This window comes from Heterodontus francisci, chromosome 15, assembly GCF_036365525.1.
Source record: "Heterodontus francisci isolate sHetFra1 chromosome 15, sHetFra1.hap1, whole genome shotgun sequence".
Taxonomy (NCBI): Eukaryota; Metazoa; Chordata; class Chondrichthyes; order Heterodontiformes; family Heterodontidae; genus Heterodontus; species Heterodontus francisci.
In genome coordinates this window covers 29258047-29284501 of record NC_090385.1, presented here as the reverse complement: position 1 = coordinate 29284501, position 26455 = coordinate 29258047, and the positions used below count along the sequence as shown (strand labels likewise).

The 26455-nt window shown below is 44.4% G+C and overlaps 1 protein-coding gene across 1 annotated transcript in view; it reads left to right on the top strand.

Moving 5' to 3' along the window:
* Positions 1-4219: 4219 nt before the first annotated feature.
* Positions 4220-26455, top strand: part of LOC137377861 (short transient receptor potential channel 5-like) — a 135327-nt gene continuing 113091 nt past the window's right edge. The window contains exon 1 of the mRNA XM_068047932.1: positions 4220-4283. The gene's annotated coding sequence lies outside the window, so the exon portion shown is untranslated. The remainder of the gene's footprint in view (positions 4284-26455) is intronic.

Genomic DNA, 26455 nt, shown 5'->3' with positions numbered 1-26455 from the left:
ATCTGATGGCATGTTTGCAAGAGGACTGAAACGTCATCATTGTCTAACTGTTCTCTGAGTGCGTTCAGATCATCTAGCTGCTCTTGTTGCTGATCCAGATTGGCACCTTCATATGATAACTGAATAGACAGCACGGTATACACAGTGTCCAGGGCCATCTGTCAAACAGGAAGCGAACCGTCTGCGCAGCGCGGCATCATTCGTCCAATTAGAGGCCCCACAATATTTCCAGATTCACCATTACTGATGTTGAGCTTCTGCAAGTAAACTTTCAGAAGCTCTAAGGTGATCTGCATGGCTCTCTGTCACTCAGCTCTTCAGTTGAAATGATCCCCTCCTCTACATGATGGATTGTAGTTGATATATTCTGCTGAGAATGATCACTTTTCTCAGCAATCTCTTCAAGGATAGCTGTGAATAAATCTACTTTGATGTCCATTTTAGTACTCATTTCACAGTCCACTAATTGAAATGAGATTTTGTCTGGTTGTTTCGGTCTTTTTTCAAATAGGTGATATTCAAAGGTGATGTTGTTAATGCACTTGGCTTAACCTATTTTCTCGTTGCTCTCGCAGACACAAGTGCACAGTTTGTATCACTTTGCTGTGTTTTATACAGCCCTGCAGTTTCTGTGTTGTCATGGTTCTCATTGTGAGGGCAGGTTACATAACACTTCAGCTGTGCTGTGGCCCTGGGTCTTATTTCCATATAACACCAGCCACCTGCGTGTGGCCATTTAAGGTGGGTGGTGGGGATTTAAGGCCCATCCTGAGATGCAGACCATAAGGACAAGGCAAATTCACAACCCTTGGCAACCATATTTGGACTGAGCAGTTTGTTTCTAATAAAGTATCCTCTGCACCACAGTCACTCAAAGTATTTGTGACAAGAGATGTAGAAATGGGAGACTTTTCTAGCAGAATTTACCCCAAATTAAGATGTTCAAGTGTTAGATCATGGGAAAATGCTAGAATCTATTATTAGGGACGTGGAAGCAGAACACTTAAGGAATCATAAAAGCAAAATACTGCAGATGCTGGAAATCTGAAATAAAAACAGAAAATGCTGGAAACACTCAGCAGGTCGGGCAGCATCTACAGAGAGAGAAGCAGAGTCAATGCCACCTGAAACGTCAACCCTGCCCCTCCCTCCACGGATGCCACCCAGCCCGCTGAGCATCCCCAGCAATACTCTACTTAAAAAAATCATAATGTGATTAGGCACAGTCAGCATGGATTTAGGGAAGGGGAATCTTATTTGACAAATCTGTTGGAATTTTTTGAGGTTGTACTTCTTTCAATTTAGCATACTATTCGGTGCTCACGATGAGGTTTCCTTTACATTGGGGAAACCAAACGCAGAATAAGTGACCACTTTGTGGAACACCTCCGCTCGGTCCTCAAGCATGACCCTGAGCTTCTGGTTGTTTGCCATTTCAATTCAGCACCCTGCTCTCACATCCGCATTTCTGTCCTTGGTCTGTTGCAGTGTTCCAGTGAAGCTCAATACAAGCTCGTGGAACAGCCCCTCATTTTCCGATCAGGCACTCTACAGCCTTCCGGACTCAACATTGAGTTCAGTAATTTCAGAGCATTACTGTCCTTTTTTATTATTTTATTTTATTTTTTAACCATGTGCCTGCCTTAAACTTTGTTTTTCATGTTTCTGCTGTTGGACAGAGCTGTCTATTATTCTGTCATTAACACTCTGTCTGGACTAATCTATTCCTGCGGCAGGGTGGAGGCCTCTCCAGCATCGGCAGTGGCCACCACTCCTGATGGTGCTGCCGACACTGCTGAGCTGCTGACCCTCTGATTGGTCGACAGCTCATGGAGGCAACAACCCTGTCTTTAAAGGGGATCCCATCTCCTGAAACTTTGATTTAAAAAGACCAGAGGATCGCTTTAGGCGGGCGCGAAAAGGCAGAGGTGGGGTCCCCCCTGCCTTTTGGGCCCGGTGCCAGGAGCCCCACCACTAGCACAAAATCTGGCCCTTGGCGTGTCGATACCGAGGGTCTACACACAGCTTGATCCAGCCACATACAAAGATGGTATCAGGATGAGGGCAACATTGGGTATGGGTCAGACTTGCGCCACATACAGCAACACTGAGAACACATCGTACCAAATGACCAGGTTCTTACCCGCAATGGAGAGGGAGCATTGCTCCCACATGCACAGTTTCAGTTTGGCCTTGGCTATATGCTCCTCCCAGTTTTTGGCGCATGCCCCGGCCCCTCTGAACCATATCCCCAGCACCTACAAATAGATTGACCTGATGGCGAAGGGGACAAAGGATCAGTCGGCCCAGTTCCCAATGAACATGGCCTCACTCTGCTGCAATTTACTTTGACTCCCGAGGCCAGTTCAAACTGGTTGCCGATGCTCATCAGCCTGTGAACTGACAGCGGATCCAAGCAGAAGACGGTGACGACATCCATGTACAGGAAGGCTTCGACCTGAGTGCCTCTGCTGCCTGAGATTTTCACCCCTCTTATGCCCCCATCCTTCCTGATGGACTCAGCAAAAGGTTTGATACAGCATGCGAACAAGACGGAAGAGAGAGGACAGCCTTGCCTGACTCCAGATTTGATCAGAATGCTTTCCAATTCCCACCCATTGATTGAAACTGAGCTACTGATGTTGGTGGAAAGCAAATGGATCCAATTGCGGATTTCTTCCCCAGACTCCTTTTGGAGAGCACGTCCATCATGTAGGTGTGCGATATCCTGTCAAATGCCTTCTCCTGGTCCAAGCTCATGAGGCAAGTGTCCACGTTCCGTTTCACACATAGGTGATCATATCCCTGAGTAGCACAAGGCCAACAGAGATCTCCCTGCCAGGTGCCGTGCAGGTCTGAACTTGACCCGATTGGTGATGACCTTGCACAGAATTTTATAGTCCACATTAAGCAGTGAAATGGGCTGCCAATTTCTAATTTCTTCCCTTTCCCCCTTCCGCTTGTAGATGGGATGATGCTGCCTTTCCTTTTGCATGAAATGTTAAATCTAGGCCCCCATGTGTGTGTAAAAAATCCCATGGCACTATTCAAAATAGAGCAGGAAAGTTCTCCTCGTGGCCTGGCCAGCAATTATCAAACACCCAACACCTAACAACAGAGAATCTCGTTACTTCTTTCATTGCTGTTTGCGGAACCTCATTGAGCACAAATTGGCTGCTGTGTTTCCTACATTATAAGAGTGGCTAGACTTCAAAAGCACTACATTAGTTATAAAGTGCTTTTGAATGTCCTGGAGTGGAGAAAAATGCTATGTAAATCCAAGTTGCTTCTTTATTTGGAGATTGTGGGGTCAACCCAAATCTTCCCAATCTCAGGCTTGTGTCCAGTACTATATTGGTTAAGAACTGGCCCAAAGCATGTCCTGAATCTTTTCTATTCTGAGCTGTGAGAACATTGGGAATGTCTAACACAGTCCATCCTCCTCAGCTGCACCCTGTAAATGCCCTGCCAGTCATATCACAGCACCACATGGGCATTGGAGCCTGCAGTACTGTCTCCCATTGCCCAACGACTGGATACAATCATCTTTGAAAGAACAAGGATGGACCAAAAGGCGCAAAGAAAGAGATGAGGAAATGAAAGTGAAATAAAGGAGTAAGGCAAAGGAGAATTGAAGGAAAGAACCTTGTAACTTACCTGTCACTGTTCGAGTGTGTTAAGCAGGCAGCCCCCGCTTCTGTTTCAATACATTATGTGTCAGACGGACGCGTTCCTATCGAAGAGTGATTGACTGGTAGTTCTGTCACACCAATGCAGAACTGTATCTACGTTATTGACCGATCGAAAATCCTGCTCAGCCAAATAATTCTGCCGGGTTTTCAGTCGGCGCATTGTGCTGGGTTTTGTTAAATGGTCGGAGTGAAAACCCAGCTTCTGGCATTTGCTATCTTGATGGAGAATAACGCGACCAGTTTCCCAAGGAGGATCTGAGAGAGGGAGAGTGACTGAGAACAACAAGCCTCCTTTCCTCTTGCACTTTTATAATGAAACCGAACCTGTCGGATATAATAATGCTTTCGACACGTTAAAAAAAAACAGTGTTTTACGATGGCTGTCAGCGCTGGAAAAGTTGATATTCACAATCGTTATGTGAAGATGTAAATATTAGACGATTTGGGATCCTACGATGATCGCCGTTTTACATTTGGTGTTGCGAAGTCTTCCAGAATGACAACGTTAGTACAATTGCTGCGTTTTGTATCAAAAGAAAACTACAAAGCACCGATTTATGGGGGGAAAATAACGGGGAACCTAGCGTACAGGTAAATATAAGGGTCTTATCCTATTCCAGTATGTTTGGTTGCATATCTATAAAACAGAAAACCCCTTATTTTTTTTAAATAGACCATGTTTAGGGTTTAGGATGATCCCAATGCGGCGCGAGCAATTGGAGGTTATTTTTCAGCGTTGTTATTTGAAACGCATAAGAATTGGATGGAGTTGAAAAACGTTCTATTAAAAAACCCCATCAAAATGGATCCAGAAGACACAGAATTCGAACCCGTACATCCAACAGCAGCGGGTGCTGGGGGGATGTAAGTCTGGATAGATGGACCTGCGGGCAGAGGCTGGAGTGAGAAACCACAGGGAGTCTTGTTTCATTTGCAATTACTAAGAACTCTTTAACAGGCATGTTTGACCCACCGATTCTTTTTGCAAGTCGACTGAGTCAATTAGAGGGGAAATAATCAACTCGGTTAAGCTTTCATTAAACCCGTCTGGGAGCATGAACTTTAAAAAATGTAAGGCAGTAAGTCTGTAAGGCAGATCTGGTGTTTGATGGCCGAATCGGAATTAATTTGTAGAATCCAGGCGTGTAAAGTCCTATTGATTTCTGCCTGGTTTATTTGGGGCGGGCTTTCCCAATAATCTCACTGAAAGGAAATTTCAGCCTCACATTCCTACAGCACTTGTAAAATTGTTTATTGCTTTTGAATGTTCGTCCTTGTGTCCTTTTCCGGTGGTGTGTATATATGTTACTGCATCCTAAAGCAGCGAGACAACTGTTTTAGCATCCAACATTCCAGTAATTTATTAACCTTTTATGGAGTTGATAAGGTGTCCAGCTTGTTGAACACTCACTAAAGCCATTTGTGGGAATACTCTTCTCTCCTTATTAAAAGGTACAGTGTAGCTTCCTGCTGAATATCACATGCAGTGCGAAAACTAATGAGGGCTGATTTTTAAAACCCTGTGAAGAAAAACAGCCTGAATATTTACATAGCCTTTGACGGAACACGCAATCGTGACTATTATATTCCTGAAAATTTCCATTTGCCTTTAGGTAATTACACAAGTAAATATGCACAGCTGCAATTGTAGCCAGGGGTTGTGATCTGTAATAAAAGCAAAATACTGCGGATGCTGGAAATCTGAAACAAAAACAAGAAATGCTGGATTCACTCAGCAGGTCTGGCAGCATCTGTGGAAAGAGAAGCAGAGTTAACGTTTCGGGTTAGTGACCCTTCTTCGGAACCCTTGTTCCGAAGAAGGGTCACTGACCCGAAACGTTAACTCTGCTTCTCTTTCCACAGATGCTGCCAGACCTGCTGAGTGAATCCAGCATTTCTTGTTTTTGTTGTGATCTGTATGTTGTCTAGATTTCGGTTGCTGCAGTAAATGGTACGGAGTATGAAGGTTGAGGAGCGGACTGGCATTAGTCTTAATGATGAATTATTTGCTTAAGTGTTAAACATTGAATATCTAACCGGTGTCAGCAAACATACATCCTGAGAATTTGACATTAGTGAAGCAGAGTTTCTGTATATAAGCGAAGGAACTGAAAACTAATGAATAACCCGGAATGAATGAACTATACACCAAGATGCTCAACGACTGAGGAGGAGATTTGTGAAGCTCTATCTGTCATATTGAGCGAACCGATGAACATTGGGGAGGTTCTGACAGATGTGGTTCCCAAATTCAACCGAGTCACACCTGCCAACAACAGGCCCGTCAACCTTAATATTCAAAAAGGCAGACAAATCAATTATCAAAAAAGCAAAATGGAAAATGTCCCGCATGATAACAATAAAGGGACAGATCTTGCCTGATCAGCTTCATATCTAATATCCCAAGATAGTGGGAGAAATCCATATCACGTAATGGGGATGATTTTCCATGGGGTTACGGTTGTAACTTAACGGAAATCCCAGGGAAAAAACGGCATCAATGTTTTCCCCGAAATAACGGCAGGGGAGCAGGAAAACGCACACGGAAATTCACCCCATATGCCTGGACTTGCAAAAACTATTTGATAATGTAATGCATGAGAAACTCCTTTCTAAACTAAGTTCAGCGGCTATCAATGGATGTAGATTAATAATTGATTAAAGGGAATTAAAAGAATGGAGAATAAATCAGAAGAGATGCAAGATCACAATGGAGGAGATAAAAGGCAGTGTGCCCCGTGGCTCCTTGCTGGGACTCCACGAGTTTTCTTGTTGACCTGAAATTACAGTCTCAATGCAAGATAATTAAATTCACCGATAACATGAAGCTTGGGAGGAGAGGTCAAGTACAGAGAGAGCTCAACAAGATACCCCACTTGATCAGTGGTAAATGAAATTCAATATGGACAATTAAAAATGTGTATTGGAAATTAGAAGGAGACACGTGTACTCCACAGGTGGGATAGAACGTGATCAAGGAGGTATAAAGGAGACGTAGGGGAATTAGCTCATTGTTCAAATTTCATGAATGTTGAGTGTGTGTTACATTGCGAAATCAAATCAATTCAGTTCAAGTTGGCAGAAGTCATGGTGAAGCTGTACATTATCCTTCTCAAACCAGACTTAAAAGACTGCATACTCCTCTGCTGACTGTAATATCACCTCAGCTGACCCCCAGAGATAGCTTACCCATGTATTATGGGCTGATCGCTAATATCAGAGGGAAGTGTTTTGAAGAATAGTTTTCTAAGATAAAAGCAAAATACTGCAGATGCTGGAAATCTGAAATTAAAAACAAGAAATGCTGGAAATACTCAGCAGGTCTGGCAGTATCTGTGGAGAGAGAAACAGAGTTAACGTTTCAGGTCAGTGACCCTTCATCAGAGCTCTAAGGTAGTTCATTTCAGCCTCAGAAAGAGATATCTCAGAGAAGACTTGACAGAAGTATTTCATATACTTAACAAAAGAGAAAGTACCAAAACATTCTTTTCTGATAAGAAAGGACAATGAAATGAGAGGTTTTTGGTTCAGATAGGGCAAATTTAGGGCAGAGAATCAGAATTTGTTCTGAGAGTGTCAGCACCTGGATTGGCAGGAAGGTTTGTAGACTTCAAAACACTGAATTCATGTAAGAAGTAATTGGATGCTGTCATGGAAAGTCAGTAGGGTTGGTTTTCTGGAAGGATGAAATAAAAAAAAAAGCCATTGTCATATGAACCTAACTTGTGAACTAATAAACTATGAGTTGACAAGTGCAAGAACAGCCCAGCACACAAAAAGAAACTTTCTTGTAGTACCATATTTTGGTTCTTACCTGTAGAGCTACCAAAGAAAGTGGGCACAGCAGATCATGCTGGACAAGGAGAGGAAAAAATACTATTGGCAAGCACTTTCTTCCCTTTTCTTTTTTCTTTTGGGCCTCCTTATCTCGAGAGACAATGGATACGTGCCTGGAGGTGGTCAGTGGTTTGTGAAGCAGCGCCTGGAGTGGCTATAAAGGCCAATTCTGGAGTGACAGGCTCTTCCACAGGTGCTGCAGAGAAATTTGTTTGTCGGGGCTGTTGCACAGTTGGCTCTCCCCTTGCGCCTCTGTCTTTTTTCCTGCCAACTACTAAGTCTCTTCGACTCGCCACAATTTAGCCCTGTCTTTATGGCTGCCCGCCAGCTCTGGCGAATGCTGGCAACTGACTCCCACGACTTGTGATCAATGTCACACGATTTCATGTCGCGTTTGCATAGTCTTTATAGCGGAGACATGGACGGCCGGTGGGTCTGATACCAGTGGCGAGCTCGCTGTACAATGTGTCTTTGGGGATCCTGCCATCTTCCATGCAGCTCACATGGCCAAGCCATCTCAAGCGCCGCTGACTCAGTAGTGTGTATAAGCTGGGGGTGTTGGCCGCTTCAAGGACTTCTGTGTTGGAGATATAGTCCTGCCACCTGATGCCAAGTATTCTCCGAAGGCAGCAAAGATGGAATGAATTGAGACGTCGCTCTTGGCTGGCATACGTTGTCCAGGCCTCGCTGCCGTAGAGCAAGGTACTGAGGACACAGGCCTGATACACTCGGACTTTTGTGTTCCGTGTCAGTGCGCCATTTTCCCACACAAGCACTATAACCACTATAAGTTAGGGATAATACCACCTAAACAATACTACTAAGACTGGAATACAGCTTTCTCACTAGGCATATTGATGATTGAGATGCTGCTGGAAGATTATCATCTAGAGCAAGATAGAAGACAAAAGAAGGATAACACCACAACTTAGCTAGAACTCTCTCCTGGCCTATTGACTGAAGTACTGGAAAGTTTCCAGGATTTCCCAGAAGAAAGAAAATGTGGAAGCTGTCCAAAGAGTGAGTGACAGTTGGGATTAGGGAACTACAATGAATGACAATTGAGAATATAAAGAATGATGATTTCCCCAAAGCAATTAAAGGAAATCGTTAGTCATATAGTTCATAAATCCATAGTGAACTATATGTTCATTATAAAAACAGAAAATTATGGAGATATGGCAAAAAGATCAGCATCTGAAAGGTGAAGGATGTAATACTTCATCAGAAGTCAAGAAGGAAATGAAAATCAGGAAAAGGGAAACAGAACTTTATCTGTGCTGATATAGCAGAAAGCTAGGTGGAAGGAATTCAAATATTAGAAAGAAAAACTACAGACTCTCGTAATCTGAAAAACAGGGGTAATATTTCCACTGGAAATTGTCCCGATCTGTCACCACGACTGCAGTGGAACCCCTGGGGAAACAGATCTTCCACTGAAATTGCTGCAGGAGATTGGAAGAACCACTGTGGAAATCTTACCCCCAAATATCAGAACTACACAACAGTTGTACGATTTGCAGTATTTCCATTTACATCCCATATGGCCTGTTACAATTCAAGCTTTCTCCCAACACTTTATTTGCATTCATAGCAAAGGCAGTTTCAATAAGCAGAACAGCATCCTCCAAGACCTGAAACTAAGTACCTTTTGGATGCCTTATAATGGATAGGGAATGCAGAACTAACAATTATTCTCTGATCAACATGTTAAGTTTCAGAGTTCCACATGGTTTACTAACCATGTAGTCCTCCACTCCAAAAGGCATAAAATAAGACACCATCCAGATGTTATTGTTCAGACTAAATCTGCAATCATAGTCTGATTTATTTATAAGAAATATGAGGGAGATTTTCCATTTGTGATAGTGTTTGCAAGTTTGCATGCACTGGGCATTTCAAAGGCAAGATACACTCTGATGTTAAAAACAAGAAATGCTGGAAATACTCAGCAGGTCTGGCAGCATCTGTGGAGAGAGAAGCAGAGTTAACATTTCAGGTCAGTGACCCTTCAGAACTGACAAATATTAGAAATGTAAGAGATTTTAAGCAAGTAAAGAAGGGGGTGGGGCAAGAAATATCAAAAGAGAAGGTGTTGATAGGACAAGGTCACAGAGAATAACTGACCAGAAGGTCATGGAACAAAGGCAAATGGTATGTTAATGGTGTGCTGAAAGACAAAGCATTAGTACAGAGCGGGTGTGAACAGACTGTAAAGCACAAACATTAGTTTTTTTTTAGTTTTTAGAGATACAGCACTGAAACAGGCCCTTCGGCCCACCGAGTCTGTGCCGACCATCAACCACCCATTTATACTAATCCTACACTAATTCCATATTCCTACCACATCCCCACATTTCCCTACCACCTACCTATACTAGGGGCAATTTATAATGGCCAATTTACCTATCAACCTGCAAGTCTTTGGCATGTGGGAGGAAACCGGAGCACCCGGAGAAAACCCACGCAAACACAGGGAGAACTTGCAAACTCCACACAGGCAGTACACAGAATTGAACCCGGGTCGCTGGAGCTGTGAGGCTGCGGTGCTAACCACTGCGCCACTGTGCCGCCCTAAAATTTTTTTAAAAACTGAAACAGTGGGTAGGCACAGTAGAAACAAACTAAACACACTAAAAAACCTAAAATAAATTAACCAAATAAAAAAGAAAAAAGAAAAAAAGAAAAAATAACTAAACATAAAAAGGGGGGCCCGTCATGCTCTGAAATGATTGAATTCCGTGTTCAATCCGGCAGGCTGTAGCATGCCTAATCGGTAAATGAGATGCTGTTCCTTGAGCTTGCGTTGATGTTCGCTGGAACACTGCATCAATCCCAGTACAGAGATGTGAGCATCAGAGCAGGGGGGTGGGGGGTGTTGAAATGGCCAGCAACCGGAAGCTCGGGGTCCTGCTTAAGGACTGAGCAGAGGTGTTCCACAAAGCGGTCACCCAATCTGTGTTTGGTCTCCCCAATGTAGAGGAGACCACATTGTGAGCAGCGAATACAGTATACTAAATTGAAAGAAGTACAAGTAAATCACTGCTTCACCTGAAACGAGTGTTTGGGGCCTTGGATAGTGAGGGGAGAGGAGGTAAATGGGCAGGTATTACACCTCCTGCGATTGCAGGGGAAGATGCCGTGGGAAGGGGACGAGGTGGTGGGGGTACTGGAGGAGTGGACAAGGGTGTCATGGAGGGAACAATGCCTTCGGAATGCTGATGGGAAGGGAGGGGAAGATGCGTTTGGTAGTGGCATCACGCTGGATGTGGCGGAAGTGGCGGAGGATGATCCGTTGGATCTGGAGGCTGGTGGAGTGGAAAGTGAAGACAAGGGGAACTCTGTCGCGGTTCTGGGAGGGAGGGGAAGGGGTGAGGGTAGAGGTGCAGGAAAACGGCCGGACACGGTTGAGGGCCCTGTCAACCACAGTGGGGGGGAATCCTCGGTTGAGGAAAAAGGAAGACATATCAGAAGCACTGTCGTGGAAGGTAGCATCATCAGAGCAGATGCGTCAGAGATGGAGAGACTGGAAGAATGGAATGGAGTCCTTACAGGAGGCAGGGTGTGAAGAAGTGTAGTCGTGGTAGCTGTGGGAGTCGGTGGGCTTATAATGAATATTATTAGACAGCCTATCCCCAGAGATGGAGACAGAGAAATCAAGGAAAGGAAGGGAAGTGTGAGAGATGGACCATGTGAAGTTGAGAGAAGGGTGGAAATTAGAAACAAAGCTGATAAAGTTTTCTAGTTCTGGGCAGTAGCAGGAAACGGCACCAATACAGTCATCAATGTACCGGAAAAAGAGTTGAGGGAGGGGGCCTTAGTAGGACTGGAAAAAGAAATGTTCGACATATCCCACAAAAAGCCAGGCATAACTAGGACCCGTGCAGGTACCTTTAGCAACACCTTTTACTTGAAGGAAGTGAGTGGAGTTGAAGGAGAAGTTGTAAAATGTGAGAACAAGTTCAGCCAGGCAGAAGAGGGTGGTGGTGGATGGGGACTGGTTCAGCTTCTGCTCAAGTAAGAAGCAGAGAGCCCTCAGACCATCCTGGTGGGGGATGGAGGTGTAGAGAGATTGGACATCCATAGTGAAGAGGAGGCGGTTAGGGCTAGGAAACTGGAAATTGTCAAAATGACGTAGGGCATAAGAAGAGTCACAGATGTAAGTGGGAAGAGACTGGACCAGGGGAGAAAAGATAGGAAGAAATAAGTTCAGTGGGGCAGAAACAGGCTGAAACAACGGGTCTGCTGGGACAGTCCTGTTTGTGGATATTGGGAAGGAGGTAGAAGAGGGCTGTCTGGGGTTGCGGGACTATGAGGTTGGAAGCTGTAGAGGGAAGATCTCCAGAGCAGATGAGATTAGTGACAGTTCTGTGGACAGTAGCTTGATGTTCGATGGTGGGGTCATGGTCCAGGGGGAAGTAGGAAGAAGTGTCTGAGAGTTGGCACAGCCTCTGCAAGGTAGAATAAAATCAAGAAATGCTGAAACCACTCAGCAGGTCTGGCAGCATCTGTGGAAAGAGAAGCAGAGTTACCGTTTCGGGTCAGTGACCCTTCTTCGGAACTAGCAAATATTAGAAATGTCAAAGGTTATAAGCAAGTGAGGCGGGGGTGAGGCAAGAGATAACAAAGGAGAAGGTGTAGATTGGACAAGGCCACATAGCTGACCAAAAGGTCATGAAGCAAAGGCAAACAATATGTTAATGGTGTGTTGAAAGACAAAGCATTAGTACAGATAGGGTGTTAACGGACCGAAGATTGAACAGCAGCAAGTGCAAACATGAAAAAAAAAGTGGGTAAGCAAACTGAACAAACTAAGATGAAATGAAATAAACAAAAAAAAATTGTTAAAAAATGTAAAAAAGAAAAAAAGAAAAAATAACTAAAAATAAAAGTAAAATATGGAGGGCCCGTCATGCTCTGAAATTATTGAACTCAATGTTCAGTCCGGCAGGCTGTAGTGTGCCTAATCAGTAAATGAGATGCTGTTCCTCGAGCTTGTGTTGATGTTCACTGGAACACTGCAGCAAGCCCAGGATAGAGATGTGAGCATGAGAGCAGGGGGGAGTGTTGAAATGGCCAGCAACCGGAAGCTCAGGGTCCTGCTTGCGGACTGAGCGGAGGTGTTCCGCAAAGCAGTCACCCAGTCTTTTAACACACCATTAACATATTGTTTGCCTTTGCTCCATGACCTTTTGGTCAGCTATGTGGCCTTGTCCAATCTACATCTTCTCCTTTGTTATCTCTTGCCCCACCCCCGCCTCACTTGCTTATAGCCTTTGACCATTCTAATATTTGCTAGTTCCAAAGAAGGGTCACTGACCCGAAACGTTAACTCTGCTTCTCTTTCCACAGATGCTGCCAGACCTGCTGAGTGGTTTCAGCATTTCTTGTTTTTATTTCAGATTTCCAGCATCCGCAGTATTTTGCTTTTATACTCTGCAAGGTAGAGGTTGGTACGCCAGACAACAACAGCAGCACCCTTATTTGCAGGTTTGATGACAATGTCGTGGTTAGACCTGAGAGACCGGAGTGCGGCAAGTTCAGAGGGGGGCAGGTTAAAGTGAGTGAGGGGGTCAGAGAAATTGAGATGGCCAATGTAAAGATCAAGAGTGGGTAAGAGGCCAGAGGGAGAGGTCCAGGTAGAGGGAGAATGCTGGAGGCGGGTAAATGGGTCTGCTGGTCAGGGGGAGGACTCCTGGTCAAAGAAGTGTGCCCGGAGGCGAAGGCGATGGAAGAAGAGCTCAACGTCATGCCGAGCATGAAATTCATTGAGGTGGTGGTGTAAGGGGATAAAACGGAGTCCTTTGCTGAGTACAGAACGTTCAGCGTCAGAGAGGAGAAGGTCAGAGGGGATGGTGAATACATGGCAAGGGGTCAGATCAGAAGGGGCGGGGTCAGAGTGAAGTGAATGGGAAGAAGGATCTGGAGGGGCATTTGTCCCCATCAGCTGCTGGAGCTTGTGTTCTTTAACACCTGAAAGGAAGAAAAATCGTTTTTTGATCATGTGTCGGATAAGATGAAGGATGAAATGAAACTGCGGAGTAGAAAAGCTATGAGATAAGGTGAGGCGGTGCTTCTGGAGAGAGAGGTCCAGTGTGTACATGTGGCGGTGCAAGGCACTGAGTGTGGATTTCAGGATGCGGTGAGAACAGCAGTCCGAGGAACCTTGTATTTTGCGGAGAGACCTATAATCCTGGGTGGATTCAAAACACGAAGGATGAAACTTCAGTTGGAATCCACGTGGAATAAGTTGGAGCCAGAGACAGTCACTGAGGAAGGAGATGTGGCTGTGAAAATGAGTTTTGATAGACACTTTATCAAGCACCAGGAGGGAAATAGAAAGCAATGAAGGTGAACAAGGTAAAAGAGACAAACAAAAATCCTGTTGGACAGAAGAGCAGAACTTCTTCAAGGTAGGCATTCCTGGAAGAGAAGTGGCAGTAAATTAAACACTAAAATAAAAGCAAAATATTGCAGATGCTGGAAATCTGAAATAAAAACAAGAAATGCTGGAAATACTCAGCAGGTCTGGCAGCATCTGTGGAGAGAGAAGCAGAGTTAATGTTTCAGGTCAGTGATCCTTCTTCAGAACTGACAAATATTAGTAATGTAAAAGATTTTAAGTAAGTAAATCAGGGGGTGGGGCAAGAGATAACAAAAGAGAAGGTGTTGATAGGACAAGGTCACAGAGAATAACTGACCAGAAGGTCCTGGAACAAAGGCAAACGGTATGTTAATGGTGTGCTGAAAGACAAAGCATTAGTACAGAGAGGGTGGGAATAGACTGTAAAGCACAAAGCACTCCAAGCACAAATGTTAAAATTAAAAAAAACACAGAAACAGTGGGTAGGCACAGTAGAAACAAACTAAACACATTAAAAAACCCACAATAAAATAACCAAAGAAAAAAGAAAAAAATAACTAACCATAAAAAGAGGGGCCCGTCATGCTCTGAAATTATTGACTGTCTGATGTCTTTATCTTCTGAATACAGGCATATGATATCATTGGCAAACTGGCTGGTTTTGTGGGGCACTCTGCAGATGTGAATGCCTTTAGTGTATTACTAACAATAATGTGAGTAGCTGATTATTCAGTCATTCACTCACTCCCTCTTAGCCTCTCCCCTTATTTAGACCCAGTCATTCCACCCCTAAACTGCCCCAACACCAAACAGTGGTTTCAACAGGGAGGTTCACAACTGTTTAAACTGTCTGTTCAGGTTCTACTGTCCCACAAACTAACCCAGGGCCCAATACAAGTTAATCAGAACAATAAAGGTGTATTTAGTAGAAAAACCCACTGTCATGCTAGGCCCCCACCTGCCAAGAATGAGGCACATCAATTTTGTCATGAACATTGATTTTGAACTGTTGTTGGAGTAAGGAAATGACTTGTTAAACAGATCAGTCTTAGCTGGAAAAAAACATTGACTCTCTAACAGATATCGAAGGTGAGAGAGCACATTCCAGGTCCAGCTAAGGAGGGTACATTCCACAAGGGCCAGGACTGATTAGACCAGCTGGTCACATGACTACCTGGCTGTTCCAGGTTTTCTTTTGAACTAGCCACAGAGAGTTTGAACTCAGAGTGTCTGTTTGCTCCTGGACTGAGAAGATCTCTCCTGTCTGCTCCCATCTCTTTCTCACAGTCCTCTGAATTCACTGAAGACACATGAACCCCAAGAGAGAAAAGTCTCCTACAGTGAAAAAGGTTTAAAAAGCATACTGGGCCCCAACAAAAAGCAAGATCTACCTACAATCAAGGACTCTACAGTGAGCTCGAAAAACCGTAACAAAAACTCTTCAGATATTGCCTCAGACTTTTCCACTTTATTTTTCTTCTGCTCTTGTCTGTCTCTGTTTGTATGTGTGTGTCACGTATGCATGCTAGTGTGGGTGCGTCATGTATCCGTAGGCGTTAACTGATTTGGAATTTAAGTTTAATAAATTTAAACTTTTTTTTAAACCTAAGAAAACCTGTTTGTGCTGGTTTCTTTGCCTTATAATTGGAAAGCGGTGAACAAGGATTCACCAAGTGAAAGCTAAAAATACGGTGTGTTTAAAATTAAACACTGTTATGGTAAGACCAGGTGAAGGCTGAAAAAGGAACCCTAGACCTCTTTCTCACCTGTTCGTAAGACCCACACATTTTACACAGTCTGGTTTTAATTTTCAGAATTTGAACAATAATATCCGTACAGTCACTAAGGCAAAGGACTTCTTGGAAAAAAAACAGGTAACTAAAAAGCATTTTAGCGCATGAAAACACAGAAATTATTGAAGGCACACTGGAATTCTACTTTTACCACATGTCCATGTTTTCCTGACTTAGCTGTTGGCACTATCACCTCTGAGCCACTTTAATACTTGAGCACATAATCGAGGCTGACATTAAATTTCAGTACTGAAGGAGTGCTGCACTGTCAATGACACTGTGTTTCAAATGAGATGTTCACCTGAGAAGTGCCTCAGTTTGATGTCAAAACTTTCTATCGCACTATTTGAAGAAGAGCAGGGGAGTTTCTGGAGTCCTGGCAAATAATTATCCCTCAACCAACATGGTTAAAAAAAAAACAGGTTAACTGGTTATTTCTTTCATTGCTTTCTTTGTGGGACCTTGCTGAATGCCGTGTTTCTCTACACAATAGCTGTGACTACACTTCAAAGTAAATCATTGGCTGTGAAGTCCTTTGGGACATGCTGAAGTCATGAAAGGCGCTGTAGAAATTCAAGTTATTTCTTCTTTCTCACCTAAATACTACCGACCAGAAGAATATCTCGAGGCCTTCCAAAAACGCTTTTTAGCATCAGCTTTCTCCTGTGCCCTTTCAATAAACTCATGAATTACTTGTTCCAGTGGCCGTTCCTTATGTGTGAGTCCAGCAGTGGCTGTTGGCAGACTATTTCTGGAACCTACTTGATGTGCACAGCTATTAGCTGCCATGGCCAACCAAGGAGCTTCCAGTGAAACATCTGCATACAGCTGGAACATCAAGCAGCTGCAGGAGTGATATTGAGCTATATTCTCAATTATGTAGACTTGGTAACTGTAGCAACTCTGACAGAATGGGCTGGAATATCAGAATATTCACTATATTTATCCTAGTAATATGTTATTCAAATAGATTAGGAGATGTTCACCATAATGGTAGAGTGCAAAGGGCTGTAAACAAGGCAGAGACTATTAATGCCCTTTCGTAAATGTTAACCTATCAAAATGAAACCAAAATCACTTGTTAAATTCTGAGCAGGTAAACATCAGGAGGAAATGTAAATCCAGTGTTTCAGGGTTCAAATCTTGGACCCCTATTTGTAATTTTATTGATATGTATCTGAACCAGTACAGTTGTGTGTGTGCACATATACAAATGTATTGTAAACTAGAATATTTGACATTTTCTAACTGGGAGGATCATTCCTGCTGGTGTAAGTTGGGCGTGTAAAGACCACTGGAATACCCTAACATGCAATTTTCCATTCACACTTAACATCTGATTGATTGTCCTTGCATATTTTGTTCAAGAGCTTTTGTGTACTATTCAAATAAGATGATAATATATGTAAATCAGATTGTGTGCAATTTCCTGTCATTCATGATGGAATCATACTGTGTGTTGAACCCATCTGGAATGCATATAAAGAGAAGTTCCATGGTCAAAAGAATTCTTAAAGGGACAAAAATTATTTTAATAAATATTGTTTTTTTTTCCAACAGCCTTTTACCATTTTTAATGTTATTTTTCTGCATTTATTTAGAGATACAGCACTGAAACAGGCCCTTCGGCCCACTGAGTCTGTGCTAACCATCAACCACCCATTTATACTAATCCTACATTAATCCCATATTCCTACCACATCCCCACAATTCCCCTACCTATACTAGGGGCAATTTATAATGGCCAATTTACCTATCAACCTGCAAGTCTTTGGCTGTGGGAGGAAACCGGAGCGCCCGGCAAAAACCCACGTGGTCACAGGGAGAACTTGCAAACTCCACACAGGTAGTACCCAGAATTGAACCTGGGTCGCTGCAGCTGTGAGGCTGCGGTGCTAACCACTGCGGCACTGTGTTCCTCTTCTTTCAGTTTGTTTTTTTTTGGGACTGTTTTCTTCCTATTTTTGGGAATTAGATCATATGGAACCATTTAAAGGGTAACAGAAACAGTTGAATATTGACTGCAGAATCACTAAGAAGCTGACTACAATTAAATATTTACAAATGTTGAGCAGAGCAGGCAAATATGGTGAAAGCAGTGTGGGCATGATAATTTTCACCCCAGCTCTGGAAGCAACAAGTCATCGAGTTACAAGCAACAGAATCCCATGCTAGTTGACCTAAAACATTAAGATATGATAGGAATTGCTGTTGATACCCGAATGGTAGTATTTCATGGTAGAAGTGGTACAAAATAAAATAAACCATGTCCGGGAGACCATTCGGCACCAGAACTGGATTACTGGAGTTGCCATTATACACCAACTGTATGTGCAGGCCCTGTCACAACTATTGTTCAGTAAAGAAGGACAAGAGCTTCCACATACTCCGGGTCAGCATAGAACCAATTCCACAGTAGTACCATCTATTATAAAGACATTTTCATCCAATCTGCAACACTGGATCTTTCAGTGGCGGTCAAGGTTATCACTGTCCTCAAATGTCTGAATTCACTTCCTTCCAGATTAGTGTAGAGATCATCTGTGACATCAACCAATGTGCTGCCCATGTACATATCAGACAGGTCAAAGAACAAAGAACAGTACAGCACAGGAACAGGCCATTCGGCCCTCCAGGCCTGCGCCAATCTTGATGCCTGCCTAAACTAACACCTTCTGCACTTCCGGGGCCCATATCCCTCTATTCCCTTCCTATTCATATATTTGTCAAGATGTCTCTTAAACGTCGCTATCGTATCTGCTTCCACCACCTCCCCTGGCAGCAAGTTCCAGGCACTCACCACCCTCTGTGTAAAAAACTTGCCTCGCACATCCCCTCTAAACTTTGCCCCTCGCACCTTAAACCTATGTCCTCTAGTAACTGACTCTTCCACCCTGGGAAAAAGGAGGACTAGGCCACTGATGTATTGATCAGCATAGCCAGTATTTTCGCGTCTTTTTCCACTGAATGAAAACAGGAGCATTACATAGCCACCCAGTTTCACTCTTCTACTTTATTTTTCAAATATTTTCTGGATAGCAGGTTCCTAGTCCCCTCTGCCACCCTTTCTTATTCTTTCATGGGGTTTGGGCATCGTTGGCAAGGTCAGCATTTTTTGTCCATTCTTAATAGCCCTTGAGAAGGTGATGGTGAGCTGCCTTCTTGAACCACTGCTGTCCATCTGGTGCGGGTACACCCACAATGCTGTAAGGGAGGAAATTCCTGGATTTTGATCCAGTGACAGTGAAGGAATGGCAATATATTTCCAAACCAGGATAATGTGTGACTTGGAGGGGAAATTGCAGGTGGTGGTGCTCCCATATGTCTGATGTCCTTGACCTTCTAGGTGGAAGAGGTCATAGGTTTGGAAGGTTCTGTCCAAGGAGACATGTTGGTGCAGTGTATCTTGTATATGGTACACACTGCTGCCACTTTGTATTAATGGTGGAGGGAGTGAATGTTTAAGGTAGTGTATGGAGTGCTAATCAAGCCGGCTGCTTTTTCCTGGATGATGTTGAGCTTCCTGAGTGTTGTTGGAGCTGCAGTCATCCAGGCAAGTGTAGAGTATACCATCACATTCCTGACTTGTGCCTTGTAGGTGGTGGACAGGCTTTGGTGAGTCAGCAGGTGGGTCACTCACCACAGAATTCCCAGTCTCTGACATGCTCTTGTAGCCACAGTATTTATGTGGCTGCTCCAGTTCAGTTTCTGGTCATTGGTAAACCCCAGGATATTGATAGTGGGGGATTCAGCAATGGTAATACTGTTGACTGTCAAGGAGAGATGGTTAGATTCTCTCTTATTGGAGATCGTCATTACCTGGCGCTTGTGTGACGCGAATATCACTTGCCACTTATCAGCCCAAGGCTGAATGTTGTCCAGGTCTTGCTGCATATGGACATGGGCTGCTTCAATATCTGAGGAGTTGCGAATGGTACTGAACATTTATCAGCAAGCATCCCCACTTCTGATGAAGCAGCCGAAGCTGGTTGGGCCTAGGACGCTTGCCTGAGGAATGTCCTGGAGCAATAATATCCTGGGGGTGAGATGTTTGGCCTCCAACAACCACAACCATCTTCCTTTGTGCTAGGTATGATTCCAACCAGTGGAGAGTTTTCCCCCTGATTCCCATTGATTCCAATTTTGCTAGGGCTCTTTGATGACATACTCAGTCAAATGTTTCCTTGAAAGCAAGGGCAATCACTCTCGCCTCACCTCTTGAGTTCAGCTCTTTTGTCATGTTTGGACCAAGGCTGTAATGAGGCCAGGAGCTCAGTGGCCCTGGCGGTACCCAAACTGAGCATCAGTGAGCAAGTTATTTTTAATGCCATTTAAGTGGTGCTTGAGAGCAGTGTCGATAACACCTTCCATCACTATGCTGATAATCGAGAGTAGACTGATGCGGCATAAGTGGCCATGTTGGATTTGACCTACTTTTTGTGGCTAGGACATACCTGGGCAATTTTCCACATTGTCGGGTAGATGCCAGTGTTGTAACTGTACTGGAATAGCTTGGCTAGAGGGGGATGCAGGTGGGGTGCGGCTAGTTCTGCAGCACAGGTCTTCAGTACTACAGCCGGGAAGTAATCAGGGCCTTTGCTGTATCCAGTGGCTTCAGCAGTTTCTTGATATCACTTGGAGTGAATCAGATTGGCTGAAGACTGGCATCTGTGATGCTGGGGACCTCAGGAAGAGGCCGAGATGGATCATCCACTCAGCACTTCTAGCTGAAGATGGTTGCGAATGCTTCAGCCTTGTCTTTTGTGCTGTGCTGGGCTCCCCCATCATTGAGGATGGGGATATTTGTGGAGCCTCAAAGAACAAAGAACAGTACAGCACAGGAACAGGCCATTCGGCCCTCCAAGCCTGTGCCGACCTTGATGCCTGCCTAAACTAAAACCTTCTGCACTTCCGGGGACCGTATCCCTCTATTCCCATCCTATTCATGTATTTGTCAAGATGCCTCTTAAACGTCATTATCATACCTGCTTCCACCACCTCCCCTGGCAGCAAGTTCCAGGCACTCACCACCCTCTGTGTAAAGAACTTGCCTCGCACATCCCCTCTAAACTTTGCCCCTCACACCTTAAACCTATGTCCCATAGTAACTGACTCTTCCACCCTGGGAAAAAGCTTCTGACTATCCACTCTGTCCATGCCGCTCATAACTTTGTAAACCTCTATCATGTCGCCCCTCCACCTCCGTCGTTCCAGTGAAAACAATCCAAGTTTTTCCAACCTCTCCTCATAGCTAATGCCCTCCAGACCAGGCAACATCCTGGTAAACCTCTTCTGTACCCTCTCCAAAGCCTCCACGTCCTTCTGGTAGTGTGGCAACCAGAATTGCACGCAATATTCTAAGTGTGGCCTAACTAAGGTTCTGTACAGCTGCAACATGACTTGCCAATTTTTATACTCCATGCCCCGACCGATGAAGGCAAGCATGCCTTCTTGATTACCTTATCCACCTGCGTTGCCACTTTCAGTGACCTGTGGACCTGTACGCCCAGATCTCTCTGCCTGTCAATACTTTCAAGGGTTCTGCCATTTACTGTATACTTCCCACCTGCTTTAGACCTTCCAAAATGCATTACCTCACATTTGTCCAGATTAAACTCCATCTGCCATTTCTCCGCCCAAGTCTCCAACCGATCTATATCCTGCTGTATCCTCTGACAATCCTTATCACTATCCGCAACTCCACCAACCTTTGTGTCATCTGCAAACTTACTAATCAGACCAGCTACATTTTCCTCCAAATCATTTATATATACTACAAAGAGCAAAGGTCCCAGCACTGATCCCTGCGGAACACCACTAGTCACATCCTCCATTCAGAAAAGCACCCTTCCACTGCTACCCTCTGTCTTCTTTGACCGAGCCAGTTCTGTATCCATCTTGCCAGCTCACCTCTGATCCCGTGTGACTTCACCTTTTGTACCAGTCTGCCATGAGGGACCTTGTCAAAGGCTTTACTGAAGTCCATATAGACAACTTCCACTGCCCTTCCTTCATCAATCATCTTCGTCACTTCCTCAAAAAACTCAATCAAGTTTGTGAGACACGACCTCCCCTTCACAAAACCATGCTGCCTCTCGCTAATAAGTTCATTTGTTTCCAAATGGGAGTAAATCCTGTCCCGAAGAATCCTCTCTAATAATTTCCCTACCACTGACGTAAGGCTCACCGGCCTATAATTTCCTGGATTATCCTTGCTACCCTTCTTAAACAAAGGAACAACATTGGCTATTCTCCAGTCCTCTGGGACCTCACCTGTAGCCAATGAGGATACAAAGATTTCTGTCAAGGCCCCAGCAATTTATTCCCTTGCCTCCCTCAGTATATCTGGGGTAGATCCCATCAGGCCCTGGGGACTTATCTACCTTAATGCTTTGCAAGACGCCCAACACCTCCTCCTTTTTGATAACGACATGACCGAGACTATCTACACTCCCTTCCCTCGACTCTTCATCCACCAAGTCCTTCTCTTTGGTGAATACTGATGCAAAGTACTCATTTAGTACCTCGCCCATTTCCTCTGGCTCCACACATAGATTCCCTCCTCTGTCCTTGAGTGGGCCAACCCTTTCCCTGGTTACCCTCTTGCTCTTTATATACGTATAAAAAGCCTTGGGATTTTCCTTAATCCTGTTTGCCAATGACTTTTCATGACCCCTTTGAGCCCTCCTGACTCCTTGCTTAAGTTCCTTTCTACTGTTTTTATATTCCTCAAGGGCTTCGTCTGTTCCCAGTCTTCCAGCCCTTACGAATGCTTTCTTTTTCTTTTTGACTGGGCTCACAATATCCTGCGTTATCCAAGGTTCCAGAAACTTGCCAAACTTGTCTTTCTTCCTCACAGGAACATCCTGGTCCTGGATAGTAATCAACTGACGTTTGAAAGACTCCCACATGTCAGATGTTGATTTACCCTCAAACAGCCGCCCCCAATCTAAATTCTTCAGTTCCTGCCTAATATTGTTATAATTAGCCTTCCCCCAATTTAGCACCTTCACCCGAGGAGTACTCTAATCCTTATCCACAAGTACCTTAAAACTTATGGAATTATGGTCACTGTTCCTGAAATGCTCCCCTACTGAAACTTCGACCACCTGCCCGGGCTCATTCCCCAATACCAGGTCCAGTATGGCCCCATCCCTAGTTGGACTATCTACATATTGTTTCAAGAAGCCCTCCTGGATGTTCTTTAGAAATTCTGCCCCATCCAAGCCCCTAGCACTGAGTCTCAGTCAATATAGGGGAAATTAAAATCACCCACCACTACAACCCTGTTATCTTTACATCTTTCCAAAATCTGTCTACATATCTGCTCCTCTACATCCCGCTGGCTGTTGGGAGCCCTGTAGTAAACCCCCAACATCGTGACTGCACCATTCCTATTCCTAAGCTCCACCCATATTGCCTCACTGCATGACCCCTCCGAGGTGTCCTCCCGCAGTCCAGCTGTGATATTCTCCTTAACCAGTAATGCAACTCCCCCACCCCTTTTACATCCCCCTCTATCCCGCCTGAAGCTTCTAAATCCCGGAACATTTAGCTGCCAATCCTGTCCTTCTCTCAACCAAATCTCTGTGATAGCAACAACATCATAGTTCCAAGTACTAATCCAAGCTTTACGTTCATCTGCCTTACCTGTTATACTTCTCGCATTGAAACAAATGCACTTCAGACCACCAGTCCCGCTGTGCTCAGCAACAGCTCCCTGCCTGCTCTTCCTCTTAGTCTTACTGGCCTTATTTACTAGTTCTCCCTCAGTTATTTCACCTGCTGACCTACTGCTCTAGTTCCCACCCCCCTGCCACACTAGTTTAAACCATCCCGAGTGACGCTAGCAAAACTCGCAGCCAGGATATTTGTGCCCCTCCAGTTTAGATGCAACCCGTCCTTCTTGTACAGGTCCCACCTGTCCCTGAAGAGATCCCAATGATCCAGATATCTGAAACCCTCCCTTCTACACCAGCTTTTCAGCCACGTGTTTAGCTGCACTATCTTCCTATTTCTAGCCTTACTGGCACGCGGCACAGGGACTAATCCCAAGATTACAACCCTAGACGTCCTGTCTTTTAACTTTCTACCTAACTCCCTAAACTCCCCCTGCAGGACCTCCTCCTGTTAGTTGTTTAATTGTCCATCATCAATAGTGACTTGATATGGCAGGACTGCAGAGCTTTCATCTGATCTGTTGGTTGTGGGCTTGCTTAGCTCTGTCTATTGCATGCTGCTCCACTGTTTGTCATACAAATAGTCCTGTGTTGTGGCTTCACCGCGTTGACACCTCATTTTGAGGTATGCTTGGTGCTGCTCCTGGCACGCTCTCCTGCACTCCTCATTGAACCAAGGTTGATCCCCTGGCTTGATAGTACATACAAACATATGAATTAGGAGCAGGAGTAGGCCAATCAGTTGCTTGAGCCTGCTCCGCCATTCAATAAGTTCATGGCTGAACTGAATACTCCATATTTCCACCTACCCCAGATAACCATTCACCCCCTTGCTTATCAAGAATCTATCTACCACTGCCTTAAAAATATTCAAAGAGTCTGCTTCCACTGCCATTTGAGGAAGAGAATTCCAAAGACTCACGACCCTCTGAGAAAAATAATTTCTCATCAACTGTCTTAAATGGGTGACTCCTTATTTTTAAACCGTGACCCCTAGTTCTAGATTTTCCCACAAGGGAAAACATCCTTTCCACATCCACCCTGTCAAGACCCCTCAGGGGTCCCCTCAATCATGTCGCCTCTTACTCTTCTAAATTCCAGCGGATACAAGCCTAGCCTGTCCAATCTTTCCTTGTAAGACAGCCCGTCCATTCCAGGTATTAGTCTAGTAAACCTTCTCTGTACTGCCTCCAATGCATTTTCATCCTTCCTTAAATAAGGAGACCAATACTGTCCACAGTACTCCAGATGTGGTTTCACCAATGCCCTGTATAGCTGAAGCATAACCTCCCTACTTTTGTATTCAATTCCCCTCGCAATAAACAATAACATTCTATTAGCTTTCCTAATTATGTGCTGTACCTGCATACCAACCTTTTGCGATTCATGCACTAGGACACCCAGATCGCTTTGCATCTCAGAACTCTGCAAACTCTCACCATTTATATAATATGCTTCTTTTTTATTCTTCCTGTCAAAGTGGACAATTTCACACTTTCCTGCATTATACTCCATTTGCCAGGTCTTTGCCCACTCACTTAACCTATGTATATCCCTTTGTAGCCCCCTTATGTCCTCTTCACAAAGTTACTTTCCTACCTATCTTTGTGTCATCAGCAAATTTAGCAATCATACCTTCGGTCCCTTCTTCTAAGTCATATATATAAATTGTAAAAAGTTGAGGCCGTAGCACAGATCCCTGTGGCACAGCACTCATTACATTTTGCCAACCTGAAAATGATCCATTTATGCCTACTCTCCGTTTCCTGTTAGCTCGCCAATCTTCTATCCAAGCCAATATGTTACCACCCCCCCCACCCCACACCATGAGCTTTTATTTTCTGCAATATCCTTTGATGTGGCACCTTATCAAATGCCTTCTGGAAATCTAAGTACAATACATCCACCAGTTCCCCTTCATCCACAGCACATGTAACTCCCTCAAAGAACTCCGATAGAATTAGAATTAGAATTAGAATATTACAGCGCAGTACAGGCCCTTCGGCCCTCGATGTTGCGCCGATCATCTGACCTACACTATTCCATTTACATCCATATGTCTATCCAATGACCACTTAAATGCCCTTAAAGTTGGCGAGTCTACTACTGTTGCAGGCAGGGCGTTCCACGCCCCTACTACTCTCTGCGTAAAGAAACTACCTCTGACATCTGTCCTATATCTTTCACCCCTCAACTTAAAGCTATGTCCCCTCGTGTTTGCCATCCTCATCCGAGGAAAAAGACTCTCACTATCCACCCTATCTAACCCTCTGATTATCTTGTATGTCTCTATTAAGTCACCTCTCCTCCTCCTTCTCTCTAACGAAAACAATCCCAAGTCCTTCAGCCTTTCCTCGTAAGACCTTCCTTCCATACCAGGCAACATCCTAGTAAATCTCCTCTGCACCCTTTCCAAAGCTTCCACATCCTTCCTATAATGCGGTGACCAGAACTGCACGCAATACTCAAGGTGCGGCCTCACCAGAGTTTTGTACAGCTGCATCATGACCTCGTGGCTCCGAACCTCGATCCCCCTACTAATAAAGGCTAACACACCATATGCCTTCTTAACAGCCCTATTAACCTGGGTAGCAACTTTCAGGGATTTATGTACCTGGATACCAAGATCTCTCTGCTCATCTACACTACCAAGAATCTTCCCATTAGCCCAGTACTCTGCATTGCTGTTACTCCTTCCAAAGTGAATCACCTCACACTTCTCTGCATTAAACTCCATTTGCCATCTCTCAGCCCAGCTCTGCAGCCTATCTATGTCCCTCTGTACCCTACAACACCCTTCGACACTATCCACAACTCCACCGACCTTCGTGTCATCCGCAAATTTACTAACCCACCCTTCTACACCCTCATCCAGGTCGTTTATAAAAATGACAAACAGCAGTGGCCCCAAAACAGAACCTTGCGGTACACCACTAGTAACTAAACTCCAGGATGAACATTTGCCATCAACCACCACCCTCTGTCTTCTTTCAGCTAGCCAATTTCTGATCCAAAGCTCTAAATCACCTTCAACCCCATACTTCCGTATTTTCTGCAATAGCCTACCGTGGGGAACCTTATCTGAAATCC